General features: G+C 60.2%; 1 long non-coding RNA gene across 1 annotated transcript; it reads left to right on the top strand.

Annotated features, from left to right (window-relative positions):
* Positions 1-959: 959 nt before the first annotated feature.
* Positions 960-4,792, top strand: LOC131819802 (uncharacterized). Its single transcript, XR_009349333.1, has 3 exons — positions 960-1,035; positions 1,561-1,664; positions 4,484-4,792. It is a non-coding gene; the product is annotated as an uncharacterized LOC131819802 (long non-coding RNA).
* The last annotated feature ends 4,510 nt before the right edge of the window (positions 4,793-9,302 follow it).

The following is a 9,302-nucleotide window of genomic DNA, read 5'->3' on the forward strand; positions in this document are numbered from 1 at the left end:
CCGCAGGAGGTGATTATAATCCCTGTCTTACATGGGGGGAAACTGAGGCACAGTGAGGACTGGGGTGACTTGCACAAGGTGATACAGCTTGTCAGTGGCAGGGCCTGGGGCCTGAGTGCCTGGGTGCCAAGGCTGGAGAGACCGACCACAGACAGGAGGAGCCTGTGCCCGGGGGCTACTCTGGCCTCCTGGCCAGCCAACGGCCAACGTGCCCCATAGGGATCTCTCCAGAGTCAGGGATGTCTCTAGGCTGTGGCCCTCTGGAGATGGTTCTAGAGCTGGGCAGGTTAAAGATTCATGGCGTGGCCTTTGCGGTGACCTTACAAGGCCACCTGGGGTCAGATGACACCCCTGTTTTAGGTGGCTATTCAGGGAACCCAGCTTCCTCTTCTTTCTGGAGCTCGTGTCCCGGCCTAGGAGTCCCTGACGGCAGGGAGCAGGGGGCCAATCCCATGGTTGAAGAGCTGTGTGCAGTGAAATGGTTAGAAAGGGAGCCCGGGGTGTGCTCACTTGGTGCTGAAGGAAGCAGGCACGGCACCCTTGCCTTGGCCTCACGCTCCTCATTCCCTTTTCCAGAGCATTCCATGCCATGCCAGGTGGGGGGCAGAGGACAGGAGGTTCCGGGGGCTGGCTCTGTGGAAAGACTTCATCCATACAAAGTCAGTAGCTGGTAGGTAGTTTCCACAAGGAAGAAAGCAGGGGAGGGGGTGACAAATCACAGGGCGCTCTCCTAGATACGGGGCATCTCCCCAGGGTTCATTAAGACTCTGCCTTTACCAGCCACGTCACAGCCTTCCTTGAGCCTCAGTATGCTCATCTGTAAGATGGTCCCAGGGTGGGATGACAGGCTCAGGATCGCCGAAAGCCCTGAGACCGGGCTCCCAGCCCCCGGAGAGGGCCGGCACGGTTACGTAACACCGCCCAGAGCCTCCCAGGGTGAGCGGCAACCTGAGCTCCAGCCGCCATCTCCCTGCAGCCTACGGCAACCTGACTCCTGCCAGACTCTGGTTCTCAGGAAAGCTGACCCTCTTCCAGGTGCGGAAGCCTCCAGGAGGGCCCAGCGCCCTTGGGGAAGGAGGGGCCCAGGGCCTTCGAGGGAGGGACTGCCGCAGGAGGGCTCGAGGCTGGACTCCAGGCAGGCAGGGACACCTCAAACCTCCCAGAGGGCCTGCGGACACCAGGACGGACTGAGCTGTAGTGGCTCCAGAGGCCTGGGTGGGAGCCGCCTCCAGGGGACGCAGTCTCTGGGCCGAAAGGGAGGCTGGTGTGTGGGACTTTCCTCTGTGCCTCGTGCAGCTGCGGGACAGGCTTGTTTCCTCTTGGGACCAGGGGGGGATTGGAGGGTCTTTCTGGCACAGCCATCAGGACCCCTAGGCCGAGCCAGCCTGCACAAGGGGCTTTCCCACCGGAAGAATGTTCCAGTAGGTGAGTCACTGTACTGTGTCACCTGCACCTTTGAACTTGTCCGCCTGCTCCCACGTTGAACACGCACACAGGGACACAGCCACTTCGGACGTCCCTAGGCTGCCACACTCACACGAACGCTCTTTCCCTGCCCAGGATGGGGTGACCCCAGGGAAGAAAGACCGATGGGGTGCTGGTACTGGGAACCACCGCCCTCCCCCTACCCAGGCCCCAGGAGAGGCTCCCTCTTTGAATCCCAGGTAAGAAGGGAAACCAGATTAGCGGGATTTGACACCTGCGGTTGGGGCCAGCTGTCTTCCCTTACAGGACAGGGAGGGACTTGGGCTCTGTGGGCTCCCAGCACTCATGGCCATGGTGACAGAGAGCTTCACCCTGCCCCCACCCCCTATCCCCAGCAGCAGAGCCCTCCGGATCTCTCTAGGACAGCAGGGACAGGGAGTTTGGGGCAGGTGGGACCAGGGCTTCGGCCTTACGTCCAGGACAGTCAGACCACCTCTGAGGCCAGGTGACCCTTCTGTGCACCCAGAGCCCTGAGACTTAGAGAGGGGCCACACCTGGGCGTGGAGACCAACAAAAAACAAACAGGAGGGTCAAGGGTTTTAGATTTCTTCTCTGCCAACCACAGGAACGCCCCTGGCTGGCCCAACCCACGGGACACCCAGAGAGAGCTGTTTCGCCCTTTGGCAAAGATTTCAGGCCTGTGGTTGGACCTTGTTCTGTCCCTAAACACCCTCCCTCCGAGGGTTCCCGGAGCCCTGGGTGCACCGAGGCAGCCTCAGTCCGCTCTATCGCTCGGTGGATTTGTGCGTCTCCCCTCGGACCCCAGCACCGTAAAACAAGTAGGGAAGGGTCCCAGGGGTCTCCTCTACCTGCAGCATTAAATCCAGGCCCTTAGTTGGAGCCCAAGAACCCTTCCCACTTGGCCTCTCCACGACCACATGCCCCTGCGGACCCTTTCTGGTCCAGCCAGGCTGAACACCCCCACCCTGACACACGCTCGTCCCTCGTCCCGGAACACCCTTCTCTTCAGTCGATTTTGGGGAGGTCTGCTCTGCCCCCCTCCCCCCGCCTGGGCCAGGTTCAGGGATCACCTCCTCTGGGACGCCTCCTGTGGGTCCTGCAGGGCTGGCTGTCCACTTCTCCGCGCTCTGCACAACGTGGGCAGACGTCTCTCCCGGAGCCTCCCGGGGCTGCCGTGGGTTCTGTCTCCCTCACCGGAACCCACTGGGACCAAGCCCTGCCGTCTTTGCATCCCCAGCGCGTGGGATAAGGCCCAAGAGATAGCAGGTGCTCAGGTGCTATTTGGTGAGAGAAGGAAGGAAGGAAGGAGAAGGGGAGTGGGGAGGGGGGTAGGTAGGGAGAGGCGAAAGGGTCAGGATGGCCACTGCCAGGGCTCAGGCTCCGAGCATCTATGATCCTTGGCCAGGCGGGCTCAGAGCACCAAGCCATCAGCAGGAGCAGAGCCTCCTAAGCCATATGCGATTCCCAGGGCAATAAGCACTGACTGAGCGCCTGCTGTATACTTCACGCCCCACCATTCTGTCCCATCCTGAGCGCATCCCCGGCCTCCTGCTCTTGTTCCTCCATCTCCCTGGAACATTCTTCCCCCTGACCCTCTGGTGGCTGCTCCTCGGATTCCTTCAGGTCCCAGCAGAGATGGGGCCTCCTCCAGGAGGCCTTCTCTGATCTACAGTTGCCATTCTCTGTGTCGTCACCCAGCTTTGATGCCCGGCGCTGTGCTATCACTAGTTCAAGGTTTCTTGTTTGTCTGTTTGCTGACTAGCTTTCCCTCCCTGGCCACACACACACACACACACACACACACACACACACACACACACACATCCTTAAGCTCCTTGAAGGTAAGCGGACATTGGCCCCCTCTCTCCTGCCACATCCCCACGCCTGGAATGGTGCCTGGTACACAGTAGGTGTTCAGCAGATGTTCAGTGAATGAGTGGACGCAGGCTTTGCCAGGTGGTCCCGTCCTTCAGGAGATCACGGGGACAAATGGACAGACACCTATCTGGAGACGGCCACCATGAATGGCCCAGTTTGTCACAGCTGCCAGAGCCTTTCTGCCCCCAGCAGGGGCTGTTTGTTGAATGCACAGCCCAGCAGGCATCTCTGTCCCGGCCTCTCATGCTGATGGCCTCCTATTTCTCCTCTGCCGGTAGGGGGACAGAAGGTCAGACAGGAGCAGTACCCCGCCTGCAAGCTGAACTCTAGAAAGAACCATTTTTCACCCCCTCCCCTTCATTTGCATCGATAATCTCCCTCCAGCGGGGCAGGCACAAAGCTCTCTCTTTCCAGACGAGGACCTGAGGCTCAGAGAAGCCCAATGACTTGCCCCTGTATCCAGGGAGAGCAGATGGAGCCTCGCCCCCCCCCCCCGCCCCCCACCCCCCTGCCTCCTGATCAGAGAGCCTCCCTTGGGCCTTAATGGCACCAGTCCTCAGGATGGGGTCTGAAGACTCAGCAGGGGCCGGGTCCTACCATCATCTCTGCCTGCACACCCCTGGGGATTACACAATCAGACCTAAGTGGCAAAACCTCCTCTCCCCACCCCTGCCCGGAGACCACCTTTCTCTTCCAGCCTTCCCATTCCCCGCAGGCTGCCAGTCACCCAAGCTCAAAATGTCACTTCTCTTCCGCTTCCCCTTCTCCTCTTCCTCCCGCCATGAGAGGCTGCTTCGGAGCCAAGCAGGGAGGTGGCCAGGGGTGGGGTGAGGGCCTGGGGTGTCAGCTTGGGGAGGCTCCTGGGGTTCTGTGCAGGACGGGGATGGGCCGAATGCAGGCGCCTGGGGAGCCTGTTTTCGTCTCCCAACACTGCTGTAACAAATCACCCCGGGCTGGCTTCACGTAGCAGAAATGTTTTGTCTCATCATTCTGAAGGTCAGAAGCCCCAAATTGAGGCACTGACAGGGCCGTGCAACCTCTGAAGGCTCTAGGAAGGAATCTGTCCCTTGCCTCTTCTTGGCTTCTGGAGCCTTCCAGAAATCCTGGGTGTTCCTTGGCTTGTAGACTCGTCCTCCAATCTCTGCCTCTGTCTTCACAGGGCTGCCCCTTCCCTGAGTCTCTGGGTCCCTGTGTCCCCATGTACGCTTCTTACAAGGATGCCAGTGACCAGATTTAGGACCCGCCGTACTCCAGTGTGACCTGTCTTAACTAAGTGACATCTGCAAGGACCTTACTTCCAAAGAAGATCACGTTCACAGGGACCAGGGTTGGGTCTTCAACATATTTTTCTGAGGAACATGGTTCAGTCCACAGCACTAACTGAGGGGTGCTGGGGGCTGGGCACGATTGAATCTGGGCCAGGAGGCTGCACTGATGGGGTCGGGGTGGGGGGAAACTGAAGCGCGCGCCCTGGGGAGGGGACTCTTGCCTCGGTGGTGGGTGGGCTGCTGTGGTCTCATGTGCAGGGGGCCACCCTGTGCTCCCCAACACCCTGGTCTGCTTCTTCCTGGGTGAGGCCTGGGCTCTGCGGAGGGTATGGGGGTGTGGCCCTGCATGGGGCAGGGGGCAGGACCAGGGTCTAGGGAAGAGAATGTTTCTCTTGTGCCCTTATGGCCTCTGCCGAAATCTCTCTTCAGGAGCCTGAATGGAGGTGGGGCTGGTCTCTGCGAGGGGCCAGGATTACGGGAGTGGGGGGCAGCAGAGGGCAGTCCCATCCGGGCTCAGGAGGGGCCCTCTCTGCTCACTGCTCCCCAGGGAGATCCCAGGCTGCAGTTCGGCCAGGGCCTGGCCCAGCATGGTGGGAGAAGGGGTCCCTCCGCAGAGTCCCCCTCCCCCCAAAGGGTTTGGAGTGCTCCCCCACACCAATGCCACTGCCCGCCACAGAGGGTGGGTCTGTTGGAAGAGGGCCCTGGGATGCCCTGTGAGTACCAGGCCCCCGGTCTCTCTGCCTGGGCTCCTGGCGTCAACACACTCCAGCAGGCTCAAGAGAGTCCCCACCTGTGGTCCCGGCTGTCTGCCAGCCCACTCCTCCAACCAGCGACCAGAACAGCAGAACAGAGACAAGAGTCGGGGAACCTGGGTTCTCTGCTGGCCCCGTCACAGGTTCACTGTGTGTCCTTAGCCAAAGAAGTTCCCCTTTCTGTGCCGTACATTTCTGGGCGCAGTGTGAGCTCTGGACCCGGGTCTTTGCCAGCGTCCCATTAGGGATGAAGCTCCAGGAGCCCGATTCGCAGGAATGGGCCTCTGATGGTCGAATTCCGGGCAGTGCAAGAGAGGCACATGGAAGGGGAGGTTTGGGCCGGGAGGGCTTTCCTAGTGCCCTGCTCATCATAAGCCACAAGTGGCCGTGCCCATTTCTGAAGAGTTTGCTCATTTTCAGATGCTTCCTGCCGGTCGTCTGGTCAATTCGCACCAGTACCGGTACTGCTGGTCAGTACCGGCAGCAGGGGGGTGGGGGAAAGGCGTGAGGGTGGTCGGAGAGAAGGCCGGGGAGATAGGCTAGGGTCAGATTGGGCAAGGCAGGGGGACGAAAGGGTTAGCGGGTCCCCACCCAGGAAGCAATGTGTATACAGTGTGTACTTGTGCACCGATGGGCTCGTGCGAGACTTTGTGCACGAACGGGTATGAATACGTCTAGGTATGCGCCTTAACCACATATGTGTGCACTTTGCAAACCAACCTGTTTGAACTGATGTGGGGGAGAGCCCAGGTATGTGAGTTCAAAATGCCGCATCCGCTGAAGCGTGCCTGTGTAGGGTGTGTGCGCGCATGCACGTGCGTCTGCCCTTTGCGGTTCCCACCAACAGGTGCACCGGGGAAGCTGGAACCGTCCCAGCGCCCCCTCTTGGACAGCCAGCCTGGCCTTGGGCTCCTCGGCGGGGCTGTAGCTAGGCCCCCAGGAGAAGGAGTTCGAATATGGAGGCAGCCTTAGGAAGTGACTTGGCCATGGCTCAAGGGCAGGGTTGGGCAGGCAGCCCTTGGAGATCTTTCCTGGGGAGGGGCTCTAGGCTCACAAAGGGACCCTGCAGCAAGGTGTCCGGCGGCCTGTGCTCTGGAGATGGTGGGGTGGTTCCACAGGAGTCCAGCTCTGGGTCCAGGTTGGGGCCCTGCTTTTGCAGCTGGCATCTGTCCAGGTGTGGACTGGCACATCAGACTCGGGAAGCACCCTGGGATGGAGGCCTGGGGAGGGGCCCCTGTGGGTCTCAGGAGCCCCAGGTCCAGCACCCAGCTCGGAGGCCAGCTCCCCCTTCTCCCCCGCCCCCACCCCTCATGCTTGAGGTATCCTACAGCATTGTCCTGTTTCCCAGCCGACTCTGGGGATCCCCATCCCACCCTGTTCAGCAGGAGTGAGCGGGCACCTTCAGGCAGGGCAGGAGCACCAGGCTTCAGGTGGGAGAAGCGGAGTGATGCTTTGCGTTCTCGGCTCTTTCCATCTGTCCAGCCCCACTGCCGCGGCCTCAAGCAGGCTCTCACCATGTCCAGCTCTGGCTACTGCAACCATCTCTTGTCCACTGCCCTGTCGGCATCCATACTCACATGCTCCCCCCGGCCCTGGAGGGGGCTAGTGGAGCCTCACCTTCTGGTCTTCGCTGAGGGTGTAGCCCTCTGTCCGCCTGATGCCGGCCCTTGCTCAGTTACCTCTCAGGAGGATCTTCTCTGACTCCCCAGATGGGTCCCCGTCTGTCTCTCACTCCAGGTCTATAAATCACATCTCCCTTAACCAACTGTGAGTGCGTCAAAGGCAGGGCTGGTTCTTTTCCACCTTCAGGTCCCCAGAGCCTAACCCAGGCTTGGACCTCAGCAGTAGCTCTCAGCGTTCACTAACTGAAAGGAGGCGGCACGGGTGTGTGAGGGAAGGAAGCCTCTCACAGCTCTCCGGTTAGCATTACCTGCAGATCTGAGGACAGAAGCCCGATCTGTTATCTGCAGATCTGAGATCCTCAGAGGACAGAAGCCAGCCAGGAGGGAAACTCCTGGACCCCCAGCCTCCAGAGCACGGCCCACTCCAGGGGACGTTTGTGGAGGCCGCCCCCTGCTGACCAAGCAGGGAAACTAGACAAGGTCTGGAAGCTTCTCTGGAGGCAGGGAGTCCTGCTTTGCCCAGGGATAGAAGAGGTCTCTAGTGAGCAGGGAATAATGGCTTTCCCTTAAGCTGAACGTGCTGTATTCTTCCTTTTCCTAACAATGGTCACGGTTAGTGTCTCCCTTCCTCCCTCTCCCCAAACAGAAGGGTGTGTGCTTGGGATCCAACTGGTTTCCAGCTCTCTAGACTGGTCTGGGGGCCTCCAACTAGTGCCCAAAGAGCGTTGAGTTTCAAGTCCATGTTTGGCCATCGCTCCCAGCCCCGAGCTCCCCAAGGGCAGAGACCACCTGCTCATTTATCCACCCAGTAACTATCTACTGAGCACCTTCACCGGAGTCTCTAGTCCCAGCCCGAGCCTCAGCACAGCTTAATGCCCACGGACAGCGGGCGCCCCAGTGTTGCATTCAACAGGTAAAAGGGGAAGGGCTTGCGATCCGCTCCAGGCCCTAGAAAGTAAATCGTGCTTATTGTTTATTGTGGGGGAAATGCCCTCCTCTACCCTGGCTCCTGGCTGCCAGCGGAGAACTGCGGCCAAACCAGGGAAAGTTCCAGAAAACGCACAGACTTGGAATCAGAGCAGCCATTGCCGGGGGCTGCTGGCGGCTGCTCTGCTAGACCAGGTCTGCAGAAACCACGAGTAAAACAGGGGTGGAGATGGTTGCACTGAATGACCACGGAGGCCCCTCCCAGCTGTGTGACTCGGGGACCCAGGATGGGGCTCTCCAGCCCGACCATACCCATGGCCCATGGTGTCCATAGGCAGGCAGGCCAGAGGCAACGGAAGTGACCCTGTCAGGCTGGGAGCAGATGGTCCCCTCACTTGCTTCTGGATACAGACCAGGACTGGAAAGTGTTGAGGCACACAGAGCAGCCTGTACGCACCTAGTGACCCTGAGGGACTGGTGCCCAGTGTGCTTGGAGAACAGATGCCCCAGGCTGGGCCCTGCCAGACTTGCTCGGGGACTACAGACGACTCTCAGCTGCCGTCGGGGCACCCAGCTCCCGGCCGGGGAATCCTACTTGACGGACACTCCCCCATCCCCCTCACCCAGGGCAGGCCACCCAGGTGTGTGCCCGTCACCATCTGGCCCTCCCTGGGCTGGGAGCACCTGTGGGTGTGTCTTACTCACCTGTGATACTCAGGACCTACTAAAAAGCCAGCCCAGAGCTGGCCATCCAGCTTATGGAACAGACGAAGATCACACATCGTAAGGTCTATGACACCACCTGCGGCCAGTCTGCGGGCTTTCTTGGCCGCTTTGAGGAGCTCCAGCCGACGTCTGGTTGACCAGAAGTCATGCTTCTCAGGCCAGGCAGGTGCCTGTGGGCTCAGAAGCACATTCCTGTCCTCCATCTGCCCTGTGTCAGAGGGGCCGACCCTGCCAACTCCATTTCCTGGGCTAGTTTGCCAGTGGGCTCTGGCAGACCCGGTCCACGGGAAGCCGTGACGGTAGGTCAGACGGTAAATGAGACGACGGGCAGAGGGCCCGGCCTCTTCTCAGAGCCTTTGGCTTCATGACCAGGATGAGGTCATGCCACACAGCCCTCCTCGTGCGGTCCCAGCTTGGAGGTGCCCACTAGGGGGCAGCAGTGGTCCCTGCTGTTGCCAATCCCAGGGCTGTCCAAGCTTCCCGTTTCCCTCTTCAGCTACCCCAGCACCTGCGCCACTCACCCCCCACCCCATGTCCCATCTCCACTGGGTGGAGGTCGTCGGCCTGGCTCAACCTGATCTACTTGTCTTCACCATCACACCCGACACTGCTGCCCCCCAAACTCCCAACTCTGCTCTCTCTCACCCAGCCGGATCCCAGAGACAGCACACACCACACGCAGG

The sequence above is a fragment of the Mustela lutreola genome, chromosome 17 (genome assembly GCF_030435805.1).
Source record: "Mustela lutreola isolate mMusLut2 chromosome 17, mMusLut2.pri, whole genome shotgun sequence".
NCBI classification, from domain to species: Eukaryota; Metazoa; Chordata; class Mammalia; order Carnivora; family Mustelidae; genus Mustela; species Mustela lutreola.